The sequence below is a fragment of the Ovis canadensis genome, chromosome X (genome assembly GCF_042477335.2).
Source record: "Ovis canadensis isolate MfBH-ARS-UI-01 breed Bighorn chromosome X, ARS-UI_OviCan_v2, whole genome shotgun sequence".
In the NCBI taxonomy this organism is placed as follows: domain Eukaryota; kingdom Metazoa; phylum Chordata; class Mammalia; order Artiodactyla; family Bovidae; genus Ovis; species Ovis canadensis.
The window spans coordinates 9,917,403-9,932,803 of NC_091727.1; the positions used below are offsets into that span (position 1 = coordinate 9,917,403).

Below are 15,401 nucleotides of genomic sequence, written 5' to 3' on the forward strand. Positions count from 1 at the left end.
GTTGGCAGATCATTTTTCTGGAGGCACAGGTCTTGGCACGAGAGAACCTAGCTTCTCTCTTCAACATTCTCCATGCCCCCAGGGCCATCAGCAAAGGTGAGTGATCATTCTGGCCTTTTCAACTTAGCTTGGAGGGAATGAGTGGTCTGAACACTTCAGCAAGTTGAATGTTTAAACAGTTCACTTTACTCTGCAACCTGCAACTGCGTCTGACAGCAGCGAGAAACCCACTGCTTTGGATAAAGCCTCAAAACTCGGTAAAACCACAGAGAAAAGAAAGCTAGTGCTCATAAAAGGCTGCCTCTTTCCATGTGGTGAGGCAGGTGTTTTGAGATGATGTTGTTGAGAGTTTCCCTTTTAATGAGATGGCAACTTACCACAAAGGAGGGAAATTCTCAAATGCCATGAAAACAAGCAATTTGAAAATACTAATTCTAAAGTGCCTCCCTATTTCCCAAGGTCTGCATCACTGAACTCCTACATGCTTACCTCCCACTTCATTAGCACTGCTTACAACACTACAGTCACATATATAAATCATAAGAAAACTTCCAACATCCTTTTAGGAGGATGAAAACATATCCAAAGTATCCAAACGTATCCAGTTTTCCAAAGTTATTTTTAATTCATTCTTTAAAACCCAATCAATAGGAGTGGTTGGACTGTGGACTGGTTAGTATCTAGGTTGCCTAAGATGTCTCTTTTTCCCACCCAGGGACCCTGACCTATATAGATGAGGGTGGAGACAGAGAGATATTCATTCAGTCACCAAGTAATACGGATTACATACTATGTGTCACATACACATTACTATTCTGGGGTAGAGAACAGCAACCTAACTAAAGACTGGAAGAGTTTCAAAAGTTAGGCTATAGTGCAAATATAAAATATTGCATTTTCTTGTTTTTACATTAAGAGCAATGGGCATTCTGTGACATTAGAAATCAACTAGACTGCATTAGCAGTGATAAGTGATGCTGATAGCATGTTACAATGTGATGAAAAGGGCACTTCACCTCCTTGGTATCTTCCCCCAAACCCATCATCCCAATCTAATCGTGAAAAAACAAGAGATAAACCTAATGTCTTAGTCCATTTGGGCAGCTCTAATAACATACCACAGACTGGGTGGGTTATAAACAACAGACATTTATTCTTCACAGGTCTATGGGCTAGAAGTCCCAGATCAGGCTCCCACCATGGCCGGGTGTGACCACCCTCTTTTGAGCTGGAGACTTCTTGTATCCTTACCTGGTGGAAGGGGCTAGGGAACTCTGTGGGGGCCTCTTCAATAAGGACACTAATCCAATCATGAGAATTATACCACCGCATTGGAGATTAGGATATGCATGCTAGGAAGACAAAAACATTCAGACTGTGGCAGCTAAAATGAGTGACATTCTGTAAACACCTGATCAGTACTCCTCAAAACAGGGAATATTTTGGAGAGGAAAGCGAAGACAAAGAAACTCACGGCCCAGGGGAGCCGAAAGAGACCTGATGACTAAATACAATGCAGTACTTTGGACGGGATCCTGGAACAGAAAGAAGGCATTTGTGAAAAAAGCTAGAGCAATCCAAATAAAGCCTGTAGTTTAGTTAATAGTAATGTACTGATGTTGCTTTCTTACTTTGACAGAAGTGCCATGGCAATGTAAGACATCGACATTAGAGGAAACCAGGTAAAGGGTGTAGAGGATCACTCTGTACTTATTTTGAAACTTGTTAATCTAAAATGATTCCCCTCAGTTATTAAAAAAACCCCAAAACATGGACTTCCCTGGTGGTCCAGTGGTTCAAAATCTGCCTGCCAATGCAAGGGACATAGGTTCGATCCCTTGTCCAGAAAGATTTCACATGCTGAGGGGCAAGTAGGCCTGTGTGCCACAATTACCCTTGAGACAAAACAAGAGAAGCCATAGAAAATGAAGAGTCCCCACTCCAAGATTAGATAGTAGCCCCCACTCACTGAAACTAGAGAAAGGCTGCCACAGCAATGAGGACCCAGCACAGGCAAAAATACAATAAATAAATTAGAAAACAAACAAAACCCAAACAAGAACAATAAATCAGAGCACATTCATTTTACACTGCGACCAGAGAAGAAAAAATAAGATGGAGAAAATACCCATCCAAGAAGGACAGAAACCAGGGGCAGGGACATGTGAGGAGCAACAGACAAAGAAATAGACAGGTGGGCTCCAGGAGTGTGTTAAGAGTTGCAGTTTCTTCTTATGTGGCTCCCCGTTATTCTCTTAAGCTATAGGGAACAGAGAAAAGGATAATTCCTTTAAAGAACTGAGAGATTTGACGCAGTTTTGAAACATGTTAGCATACGGAGAAACTTCTCTGCCTTTATTTTCAAATATTAGGTCTTTTTTTCTATGAGATTCTCAAGAATCTGCAGGTGTGTCAAGATAACTTTGGTTTACCAAGTTTTTCAGGAACCTTGAAGACTGGTGGTGGTTTAGTTGCTCACTCGTGTCCGACTCTTGTGACCCCATGGATTGTATCCTGCCAGGCTTCTCTGTCCATGGGATTCTCCAGGCAAGAATACTGGAGTGGGTAGCCATTTCCTTCTCCAGAGTATCTTTCTGACCCAGGAATCAAACTCGGGTCTCCAGCATTGCAGGCATATTCTTTATTGACTGAGCTACAAGGGAAGACCCTTGGGCTTCACAGTTGCACACATGAACTCTTTAGGGTTCTTTAGAAGAGTCACCCCAGTGTTTCACAGTGGTTTCCTGGACCATCTAACCCCACAGATCATCTGAACTAATGCACAGTAAGAATTTCTGCAGACCATTGTGCACTTGCTTACACTTTGCATGGTATTTTCTAAAAATGACTTGAAACAGTAGCAACTATAAGTGAGGATAGTCTTGACTAGGTTAAAATGTGAGCTATTAACAGCCAATCAAAAGCATTTGATTAGTATGTTTTCTCTGTGTATGTATGCTCAGTCGTGTCCAACTCTTTGTGACCCCATGGACTGTAGCCCGCCAGGCTCCCCTGTCTACAGAATTTTCCAGGCAAGAATACAAGAGCACATGGTCATTTCTTACTCCAGGGAATTTTCCCAACCCAGGGATTGAACTTGCATCTCTTGTGATTCCTGCATTGGCAAGCGGATTCATTACCACTGTGCCACCTGGAAACCAGGTCCAAATATGTATTTCATGGATGGGATATCCACATCTAGCTCTCCAAATCTTTTACTGAGATTGACTGGAGAATCCACATACATACTGCTTGAAAGAAATCTCTATCTCGAAACTGATTGAGATTTTGGTAAGGGGAGCCATGCTGAAAGTGGGAGAAGAGGGAGATAGAGCTGGGAAGACATCTCAGGGGACTGCATATTTCATCTTGAATTAATTTTATATCATAAATGTGAAGTTCTTGTAAGCTTGGATTTAAAATTTAATTCGGCAAATTACATAAACTCTTTAGCAAGAGCCAAAGCTCTAAAGTACCCATTTATATTTGTTTTCTTTTTCCCCTGAAACAGCATACCAAATCTGAATCTGATTAAGTTTGCTGAATTTGTTATCAGTGCTAGGAACTATGTATTCTGTACAGAAAATTAACTTCACTTAGAAATGCATGTTTTGGTAGTTTTACTCCTAAAAAATGCTGATTAGAAAGGCAATAAATCCTGGGAGAGGCCAAACTTCATTTTTCCCGATAATGAAAACAGGGCTGGATTTTGAGGATGAAGACACATGATGGCTGTACATTAAATTTGCTGTCAATAAGGGATGCTCTGGTTTTTCTCTGCTGAGCCTAGCATGTGGTACTTAGTATATATCTAGCTTTCTTCTTACGTATCCACCTATCTAGCTAGCTATCTTTGTATGAATCTATCTCAAAGTTTCTCAGCACTGTGTGTGTGTGTGCTTAGTTGCTCAGTTGTGTCCAGCTCTTTGTGACCCCATGGACTATAGTTCACTAGGCTCCTCAGCACTACTGACATTTTAATCAGACAATTCTGTGTGCATGTATATGTAGGGGGCTGTCCTATGCATTGTGACAGCCAAGTATGTGTTCGGATATTGCCAAATATTCTCAGATGGTCAGGACAGAATCTCTCTCACTAAGTATCCCTATCTCTATGTATCTACATACCTATAAAAGAAAAGAATGAACAAATTTTATAGTAAAACATACAGGCTTCAACCTGACATGATCAACAGAAGGTGAGAAAGATTAGTAGGATTTATCACATATCATACATAGTATATACCTATTATAGTGAATGTGTGTTCAGTTCGGTACAGTTCAGTCGCTCAGTCATGTCCGACTCTTTGTGACCCCATGAATCACAGCATGCCAGGCTTCCCTGTCCATCACCAACTCCTGGAGTTCACTCAAACTCATGTCCATCGAGTTGGTGATGCCATCCAGCAACCTCATGCTCTGTCATCCCCTTCTCCTTCTGCCCCCAATCCCTTCCAGCATCAGAGTCATTTTCCAATGAGTCAACACTTTGCATGAGGTGGCCAAAGTACTGGAGTTTCAGCTTTAGCATCAGTCCTTCCAATGAACACCCAGGACTGATCTCCTTTAGAATGGACTGGTTGGATCTCCTTGCAGTCCAAGGGACTCTCAAGAGTCTTCTCCAACACCACAGTTCAAAAGCATCAATTCTTCGGTGCTCAGCTTTCTTCACAATCCAACTCTCACATCCATACATGACCACTGGAAAAACCATAGCCTTGACTAGACAGACCTTTGTTGGCAAAGTAATGTCTCTGCTTTTGAATATACTATCTAGGTTGGTCATAACTTTCCTTCCAAGGAGTAAGTGTCTTTTAATTTCATGGCTGCAGTCACCATGTGCAGTGATTTTGGAGCCCAGAAAAACTGTTTCCACTGTTTCCCCATCTATTTGCCATGAAGTGATGGGACTGGATGCCATGATCTTAGTTTTCTGAATGTTGAGCTTTAAGCCAGCTTTTTCACTATCCTCTTTCACTCTCCTCAAGAGGCTCTTTAGTTCCTCTTCACTTTCTGCCATAAGGGTGGTGTCATCTGCATATCTGAGGTTATTGATATTTCTCCCGGCAATCTTGATTCCAGCTTGTGCTTCTTCTAGCCCAGCATTTCTCATGACGTACTCTGCATATCAGTTAAATAAGCAGGGACAATATACAGCCTTGATGTACTCCTTTCCCTATTTGGAACTAGTCTGGTGTTCCATGTCCAGTTCTAACTGTTGCTTCCTGACCTGCATATAGGTTTCTCAAGAGGCAGGTCAGGTGGTCTGGTATTCCCATCTCTTTCAGAATTTTCCACAGTGTACTGTGATCCACAAAGTCAAAGGCTTTGGCATAGTCAATCAAGCAGAGATAGATGTTTTTCTGGAACTCTCTTGCTTTTTCCATGATCCAGCGGATGTTGGCAATCTGATCTCTGGTTCTTCTGACTTTTCTAAAACCAGCTTGAACATCTGGAAGTTCATGGTTCACCTATTGCTGAAGCCTGGCTTGGAGAATTTTGAGCATTACTTTAATAGCATGTGAGATGAGTACAATTGTGTGGTAGTTTGAGTATTCTTTAGCATTGCCTTTCTTTGGGATTGGAATGAAAACTGACCTTTTCCAGTCCTGTGGCCACTGCTGAGTTTTCCAAATTTGCTGGCATATTGAGTGAAGCACTTTCACAGCATCGTCTTCCAGGATTTGAAATAGCTCAACTGGAATTCCATCACCTCCACTAGCTTTGTTCCTAGTGATGCTTCCTAAGGCCCACTTGACTTCACATCCCAGGATGTCTGGCTCTAGGTGAGTGATCACATCATCGTGATTATCTTGGTCATGAAGCTCTTTTTTGTACAGTTTGTCTGTGTATTCTTGCCACCTCTTCTTAATATCTTCTGCTTCTGTTAAGTCCATACCATTTCTGCCCTTTATCTAGCCCATCTTTGCATTAAATTTTACCTTGGTATCTCTAATTTTCTTGACGAGATCTCTAGTCTTTCCCATTCTGTTGTTTTCCTCTATTTCTTTACATTGTGTCCAACCTTGCAACCCCATGGACTGAAGCCTGCCAGGCTCCTCTGTCCATAGGATTCTCTAGGCAAGAATACTGGAGTGGGTTGCCATTTCCTTCTCCAGGAGATCTTCCTATTCCAGGGATGAAACCTGGGTCTCATGCATTGCAGGTGGATTCTTTACCACTGTGCCACGTGGGAAATCCTTTTATAATAAACTAGAAGACTATGTAACGAATGAAAGATAATATTTTGGTATTCCCCAATGATTCCATACCCTATGCCTTCTACCTACTACTCTTCTGCATACCAGATGGCAACACACTTTTTCTGTGCCCACAATATTCAGATATAGCTTAGAACACAGAAGTCAATTGTTTTGCTGAATCAAGTTAGTAAATTTACAGCAGATCATAATAATCTGAAGAACAAAGCTCATTTGACACATAAAAGTAGGCTTTTGAGGGGGAAAATAGTACTTTTTATTTTTAAAGTTTTTCTTTAATATCAAGAGCCAGAGCTCCAAGTGATTCAGAGGAAAGAAATTTTACAAAGAGGGAGATTTGGTTTCTGAAGGCAAAGAGAGTAATATCCTATTTCCCGTGTAAAAGATGAGGAACAGACAGGTTTACGGGGTATCAGGTACTGTTAACCCAGTGGCCTGCACACAGTAGGTACTCAATCATTATCATCTAAAATAAATTGCCACACATTTTTAAAGAATACACAACTGGTATATCACCACTCCATTCTAAACTTTAATCATAAATAAGACCGTAATTAGAATAACCTGGATTACTTTCTTTGAATAAAAAGCCCACATTCTGCATTTCCATTATGTGCCAGACTCCTTTACACTACAGCTGAGTAGAACACAGACATTGAACTAGGCAGTAGACAGATGACCTTGGATATGCCATTAAAACTCTTTGAGACTCTTTGTTCCCATCATCTGTAAAAAGGGAGAGATAACAATTTCCACCTTTTAGGGTTTCTCTGAGGATGAAATGAGATCAATAAGAGGAAGTGCCTTATTATCAACATCTAATCATTTGCTTAATGCCCCTGGAGACTGGTTTCCATGGCCAACAGCTTTGAAGGCAGTACCCAAATTAATATTTCTCCTGTGCTTGAGTCAAGAATGTATATGTGAATCCTGATGAGAAGAGTAAAATATATTTATACATGATATAAATGTAAGTAAAGTGGCAGCAGTGTATGCCTTACTCTTCAAGGTAATTCTTCCATCCTCAGTTCAGTTCAGTTCAGTCACTCAGTCATGTCCGACTCTTTGCGACCCCATGAATCGCAGCACGCCAGGCCTCCCTGTCCATCATCAACTCCCGGAGTTCACTCAGACTCACGTCCATTGAGTCGGTGATGCCATCCAGCCATCTCATCCTCTGTTGTCCCCTTCTCCTCCTGCCCCCAATCCCTCCCAGCATCAGAGTCTTTTCCAATGAGTCAACTCTTTGCATGAGGGGGTCAAAGTACTGCAGTTTCAGCTTTAGCATCATTCCTTCCAAAGAAATCCCAGGGCTGACATCCTGTCCCTCTTTAAAGAGAAATAAGATGTATTTGAAATATATGACTCCCTTTTAACCCTGAGCATTGTTTAAGGGCCCCCAGGCCACATAATCCTAGGAGGTGGATAGAGTGGAGACCAGTTTCAGTCAAGACTGAACTGTTCGTCCAGGGCTGCCCTGGGTGACCCAGCTTACTGACCCTTGTCTACTTTCCAAAACATGGTGAATTTGACTATTCCATTCTGGGATAGGTGACCACCATTAACTCGACCCCTGAGGTAATGACCTCCATGGTCTCATTCACTTACTTCCTCATTCATTCACTTGTTCCTTCTCTGATGAACTCTATTCAAGTGTCAGTTAAACAGTGACACTCAGTGCTGCAGAAAATCAAAGGATGGTTCAGGAATTCACTGTGTGAATAATATGAATTCACACATACATACACAAATAATACACGTGTATGTGACATAAGAAGAGTCCAACTATTAATAATATGTTTCTAAAATTCAATGAGAAAAAGATTACAAATAGAGGCATATGCAAGTCTTTGTTGAAGGGTGTCTAATCTGGTCTTTGAGGCATGGACAGATTTGGGGCTTAAGGAGAGAGTGGCTATATAGGCGTTCATTTTATAGAAATTTTTAGGCTGAACATATACGCTTAACTTTAAAACATTTCGGCAGACTTTTTAATCATCATGTTTCTAAAGTTTGCACTACATTCTCTGCTCTTCTAACCATTCCACACTATGGTATCTGAAATCTATATTTTAATTAGGCTAACAAAATTATTTTGTCAAACTATTTCTAACAATAATTGGGGTGTACTGATTAAATGGAAAACCAGGAATGGGATTCATCCATCTAAGTCACCTAAAACCCTCAAACCAAGATAATTTTCCCAAAGAAATAGTATCTATAGATTGCTTCACCTTCCTTGACTCAATATTTCCTCTTGTAACATATGGATAAGGTTATTGGCCCCCCTGAGGTATGTGGCTATTATGGGAGTTACTAGGGCAATTTGTTCAAGTACTTTAATGAGCCCAATGTATTTGAGATCAGTTCAGGATATCTTTCTTCCATGGGCAGACTGACCAAGGGTTCAGGAACTAGTTCATTCATCACAGCCTAACAGGCCTTAGCAGAATCCACCTAATGGGTAGAAGGTGAACTATTTATCCACAGTCCCTTGGGGGAAATTGATAATTAGATTGGTAAGTGGTTTCATGAGCCAGGGGTGGCTGTGGGAAGGACACAGAAGAGGTGGAGTAAAATATAAGAGAAAGTCCAGCTACCAAGTGAGAAAATGTTTCAGTGGCTGATGGCCTTAGAGGATAAGAGATTAACAATCAGGAGATCCAGGGGTTAAGCCTAAATATGGGGATTTGTATATTTGAGTAATGTTTCAAAATCAACTTATAATAAATGACAAAGACAAAACAGAACTGTTAAAATAAGGATAAAAGAGTCAGAAGAAAATAATGAACAAAAGGAAGCAGCTGGATTAGAAAGCAAGTCAGCAGAGTTATTACAACTGAACACAATTACTAGCTCTAAGACCCTGGGAGCCAAGGAAGAAAGGGGACCAAGACAAATTACATAGATCATGTGATAGAAAGAGACAACCATTTCACCAGCATCAAGACATAGATATTTTAGTCAATGGATCTTATGGTAGACAGAATAACACCCCCCAAAGATGTTCATAATTTAATCCCTAGACTTGTGAAAGTTACCTTACATGCCAAAAGGGACTTTGTAGACATTATCAAGTTACGGGTCTTGCAATGGAGAAATTCTCTCAAATTACTGTGGTAGAGCCAGTGTAATCCAAGAGTCCTTATATGGGAAAGAAAGAAGTAGAAGGGGCATAGTCAGAGAAGGAGATGTGGCGATGGCAGCAGAGGTCTCAGTGGCAACATTGCTGGAAAGAAACCAGGACCCAAAGAATGTAGGCAGTCTCTAAAAGCTGGAAAAGCAAAGGAAACATTCTCCTCAGAAAATTCCAGAACGAATTAGCCCTGCTGAAACCTTGATTTTAGGCTTGTGAGATCCATTTTCAGACTCCTAACCACAAAACTATAAGATAACAAATTTATGGTTTTTTTCAAACCACTAAACTTATGGTAATTTGTTAGAGCAGGAATAGAAAATGAATAGATAGTTTTTATAATGGGCTAAGAGAAAAATCATTAGAATATAACTTTTTACTCACTTCTGTTGGAATTAAAAATAATGAGGCTGAGATATATAACTTTCTGGTGAGGCTGACTATATAAAAGTATAAGTATATAAGTATATACTATATATAAGTATCAAGACTAGAGAATTTGGAGTGGTTTTTAAACCAGGTACATCACAATCTGAGATGATGATGAAAAATTCAGATTTCCAAGTCCTTCTCCAGTTCCGCTAAATGGACTTTGTGGCTAGGCCTTGGGACTCTGTATTTTTTTTAAACAAGTATCTATATTAGTTGTCTTCTTTGCCAACAAATTACTATGCATTTAGCAGCTCAAAACAACACAAGTTTATTAATTCCCAGTTTTGGTGGGTTAGAAATCTTGTCATGCCTGAGCTGATTTTACTACTTCAGGTTCTCCTAAGGCTGTAATGGATTCACCAGCTGGGGATAGAGCCTCATCTGTAAGTTAGACTGTGGAAGGATCTGCTTCCAAGCTCACCCAGATTCTTGGCCAAGTGCAGTTATTTAACAGCTGTTTGACTAAGGGTCTGGATTCCATGCTGGCCACTGGTCGCAGGCTACCCTCAGTTCCTTTTTGGATAGACCTGTCCAACATGAGAGTTTGCCTTCTCAAAGCCAGCCAAAGAGAGAGTTTGCTAGCAAAACAGGGGTTACAATCTTAGTAATGTTATTGTGGAAGTGACAGCCCATCACCTTGCCCATATTCTATTGGTTAGAAGCATGTTACAGGTCCTGCATCCATTCAAGGGAGAGGATCACACAACAGTGAGAAAACCAGAAGGGGATCAGTGAATGGGTGGTGGTGGGGGCCTCTCCTTAGAGTCTTTCCACCATAGCATTCCAATGATTCGTGTGTACAACCAAATGAGGAAAAATACTAGCCAAGGAGAATAAAAGAGGAGAAGGAAACAATGATTTCATTTGGGCCTTTGGCAGGAAGCGGACATGAAACAATTCAAGACTGCGGGCTCAGTAGTGTCCTTTCCATAACCAATGGTATGGGTTAGCACAGTGTTTGGGCACTGGAAAACAATCATTATCATACTCCCAGGCCTCTCTCTGCTGCCAGCTCAGTTATTTGCTGTCCCTGAGCTGACCTCAACATTTCAGGGTAACTACCTAAGTGGGAGGCAAAGAGATGAAAGAACAAAGGCGGATAAACTGACATGGTAAGTGGGGGTGGTCACTGAAATTCATGAGTTTTGATTATTTTCCCTTTCTTGTCAAAAAATGTAAAATCTGCCCTGTTACAATATAAGAGAATCCTTTTCACAATGTATGTGACTGATTTTAAATACTAATTAATCCTATTTCAGGCTCCATCACATTTCCTCAAATATAGAAATGAGAGTCTGGCAGAAACACTGGCATGTGCTTGCCAGGCCCTCCTGGGCACAAAACTAAACATTTCCCAGCCTCTTGCAGTGAAGTGAAGCAAGCTAATGGAGCTGGCCTGTGCCAAGCAGCCTGGCTCCTCAGGCCTCCTGATTGGTCTCGAACCTCTCTCTGCACTCACCTCCTGGGCAGATGCTGAGAACACAGCAAAGGCCTCTGAGACCCTAATAGTGATGGAGCCACTAGAATGAAGGAATGCGGATCCTCAGACAACTACTTCTTTTCTACTGTCATTGGCCACCTGTGCTGGAGTCAAATGCAAGTGAGTCATCAACCGTTGTGGGAAGTCCTTGGTTCATTTCATCAGCTGAATTACTTACCTGACTGAAACAGCTGTAGTAGGACAAATGTGACATGCTGAGTATAGAGGGACATGTGTAACAGAATACGTCACAAGGGTGGTGATGGGGGCACACACCCTCTCTGTTCTTCCCTGCTAAACTACATGTTAGGCTGGATCATGCTACACACTGGTTCTCTCTCTGTGGATCTTGAAGTCCTTTCTCAAGGAGTCTGTATGACAACAGTGGGGCCTCCAATTATGACTCAGATACTGATTCTAAGGGGGCTGATTGCCTGGAACTGACATACTTCCACCCACCCAACTTAAAATGACATGGCTAGAAGCTCCTGCCATCAACCTGGATTCCCAGATGGAGTTCTGTCTCTCCCCAGAGAGAGTTTATTTTTTAAATATAAAGAACTGTTCTTTATTCTGAGGATATTTCTTCTCAACCTTCTTTTATTAATTTTTTAATTTATTTATTTTCAATTGGAGGATAATTGTTTGACAATACTGTGTTGGTTTCTGCCATATATCAACATGAATCAGCCATAGGTATACAAATGTCCCCTCTGTAATGAACCTCCCTTCTATCTGCCACCCCATCTCTGGTTGTCACAGAGTACTGGGTTGTATGAGCTCCATGCATCATACAGCAAATTCCCACTAGCTATCTATTTTACTTATGGTAATGTATATGTTTGCATACTCCTCTCTCAATTTGTCCCACTCTCTCCACCTCTCACTGTGTCCACAAGTCTGTTCTCTCTGTCTGAGCCTCCACTGCTGCCCTGGAAATAGGTTCATCAGTGCCATCTTTCTAGATTCCATATATATGTGTTCATACACGATATTTGTTTTTCTCTTTCTGATTTACTTCACTCCATACAATAGGCTCTAGGCTCATCCACCTCATTAGAACTAACTAAAATGCATTTTTTTTTTATAGCTGAGTAATATTCCATTGTATATATGTACCACAACTTTCTTATTCATTCGTCGATGGGCTTCTTGGTTGGTTCCATGTCCTAGCTATTGTAAATAGTGCTGCAGTGAACACTGGGGTACACACGTCTTTTTCAATCACAGTTTCCTCTGGGTATATGCCCAGTAGTGGGATTGTTGGGTCATGTGGTAGTTTCATTCCTAGTTTATTTTTTTTAAGGAATCTCCATACTGTTCTCCGTGGTGGCTGTATCAATTTTCATTCCCACCAACAATGCAAATAATGCCAGTTTGGTCCAAGCAGAGGTTGGCTACACCCTTTGTACACCATGAAGTAGAAAGCTTGCTTCCACCTGAAGGTTCAGTGATGGCTCAGGCCCACTGTCATCTCTACATTAACATACTAACTTGTGCCATTAAGGTACTAGCCTGTCTTGTGTCAAGATCTACGACTTGCATTTCTTTTTTAAAAAAGAAAAAGAATGCTGAAGTCATTAAGTTGCAAAGATCTTGATTTGCAATCATGCAGTACTTGGAGGAAGCAACTATTGGAAAATACTTTACTTTCCACTGAGGTTTTTAGACAGTGATAATCATGATCGTGGTCATAGCAACTCCTATGATAATGTCATTTGTGTAAGGTCTTTGTGCTCAGCATATCATGTTTTGTACAGTTTTATTTAAACTTCTGAAATAAAGTATTGGTATTATATTGCCATGTGCTGATAAGAAAAGTGACTTTCAGAGAAGTTACCACACAGCTAATATGTAGGAGGAGGCAAATCTGATTTCAAAGGTTAATTATTAACTCTGTGTGTGCATGTATAATGAATAGATTTTACAATGAATAGACTATGTACATACACACATACAGATATGCAGTGAATATTTCAAACACATATGTATTTATGTGTATATGTGTAATGAATAGACTTTAAACCATATTTATATGTATGTGTGTATACATATATGTACTTAATAGAATTTAAAACCTGCTGGCTGGGCGTCGGCCAGGCAGTTGGTGTCGGCTGAGTCGGCGTGTCAGGGGCTGAGGACCGGCTATGGAGCACGAGGTCCAGCGGGTTCGCGCGGCTTTCAGCTCCAGCCGCTCTCACCCCTTGACGTTCCGGCGGTGGCAGCTCGAGGCCCTGCGCGCCATCGTGCAGGAGCGTGAGAAGGACATCCTGGCGGCCATTGGTGCAGACCTGAGCAAGAGCGAATTCATCGCATACAGTCAAGAAGTCATTTCTGTGCTTAGAGAAATTGATCTCATGCTGGAGAAGCTTCCGGAATGGGCTGCTGCTAAACCAGCTCAGAGGAACCTGCTCACCATGCTGGACGAGGCCTACATCCAGCCAGAGCCCCTGGGGGTCATACTGATTATCGGAGCTTGGAACTACCCCTTTGTCCTCACCATCCAGCCCCTGATAGCCATCGCTGCAGGAAATGCTGTAATTATCAAGCCTTTCGAAGTAATTGAGAATACAACCAAGCTCTTGGCTAAACTCCTCCCTCAGTACTTGGACCAGGACCTATACGCTGTCGTCAATGGTGGTGTCGAGGAGACCACGGAGCTTCTGAAGCAGCAATTTGACCACATTCTCTACACGGGAAACACAGCTGTTGGAAAAATCGTTATGCAGGTTGCTGCTAAGCATCTGACCCCTGTGACCCTTGAACTGGGAGGGAACAGTCCATGCTATGTGGACCGAGACTGTGACTTGGACGTCGCCTGCCGACTCATCACCTGGGGCAAGTTCATGAACTGCAGTCAGACCTGCATCGCCTCCCACTACGTGCTCTGTGAGCCGTCTCTCCAGGACCTGATCGTACCGAAGGTGCAGGAGGCTGTGAAGGAATTTTATGGAGAAAATGTAAAAGAATCTCCCGACTACAAGAGGATCATCAATCTTCATCATTTTAAGAGGATAAAGAGTCTGCTGGAAGGATAGAAGATAGCTTTTAGTGGGGAGATGGATGAGGCCACACGCTACATAGCCCCAACAATACTCACTGATGTGGATCCTGACACCAAGGTGATGCAGGAAGAAATTTTTGGACCAATTCTTCCAATAGTGCCTGTGAAGAATGCAGATGAAGCCATACAGTTCATAAATGAACGTGAAAAGCCCCTGGCTTTCTACATGTTTTCTCACAACAGTAAGCTCATCAAGCAGATGATCGATGGGATGTGACACCAGTGGTGGTGTCACAGGCAATGAAGTCATCATGTACTTCATGCTCAGCTCTCTGCCCTTCAGAGGCGTGGGGTCCAGCGGGATGGGAGCATATCACATAAAACACAGTTTCGATACTTTTCCCTATCAACATCCCTGTTTATTAAAAACTCTCAAGCAGGAAGGCACAAACCAACTCCAGTACCCTCCCAACAGCCAGTCGAAGGTGGGCTGGGCGAAACTTTTCTTATTGAAGCGGTTCAACAAAGGGAGACTCGGCCTCCTGCTACTCACTCTCCTGGGCGTCCTGGCCACCGTGCTCATCAAGGCCGGATACTGCTGATGGACCCCAGCCACCTCCTCATCATCTCTACTGAATTATTATTCTGCTCAGGGGCTAACCAACCAATCATTTTAAAATCGTACCAGAACTTTTTAAGAAGATATGCAAACGCACCATCCTCGCCATTCACCATTAATAAAACTCACTGCTTCAGCCAAAGTCCCCCACTTACCTCCCTCCCTCCGGCCCCCTAGGACTGAGCATGCTCACTTGGAGAACTTGCGTCCCTAGAGCTCTGGGCAGGGACAAGGAGCGCACTGGGTGAACCCACATTCCAAGACCTGCTCAGTGACTCTTTACCAGGGACACGGGGCTTGCCACCCCCACCCCCACCTTCAGGCAGCATGCCCTGAAGCCTTCCGGAGACTGCCCTGCACGTTTCCAGGTCTCAGTCTAGAGAGATGAGGCGAGATCTCTCAGTGTCCTCGGGGTTTGGGGCACTAGAACTGGGGTGGGGGGGGGTCCCTGTCCCCAGTTCTGGGACCAGAAGACAGCTCCAGGAGGCAGCCCTCCTTTTTCACCACTC

General features: G+C 42.3%; 1 pseudogene; it reads left to right on the forward strand.

Moving 5' to 3' along the window:
* Nucleotides 1-13,416: 13,416 nt before the first annotated feature.
* On the forward strand, nucleotides 13,417-14,875 carry LOC138930241 (aldehyde dehydrogenase family 3 member A2 pseudogene; annotated as a pseudogene).
* Nucleotides 14,876-15,401: the final 526 nt, after the last annotated feature.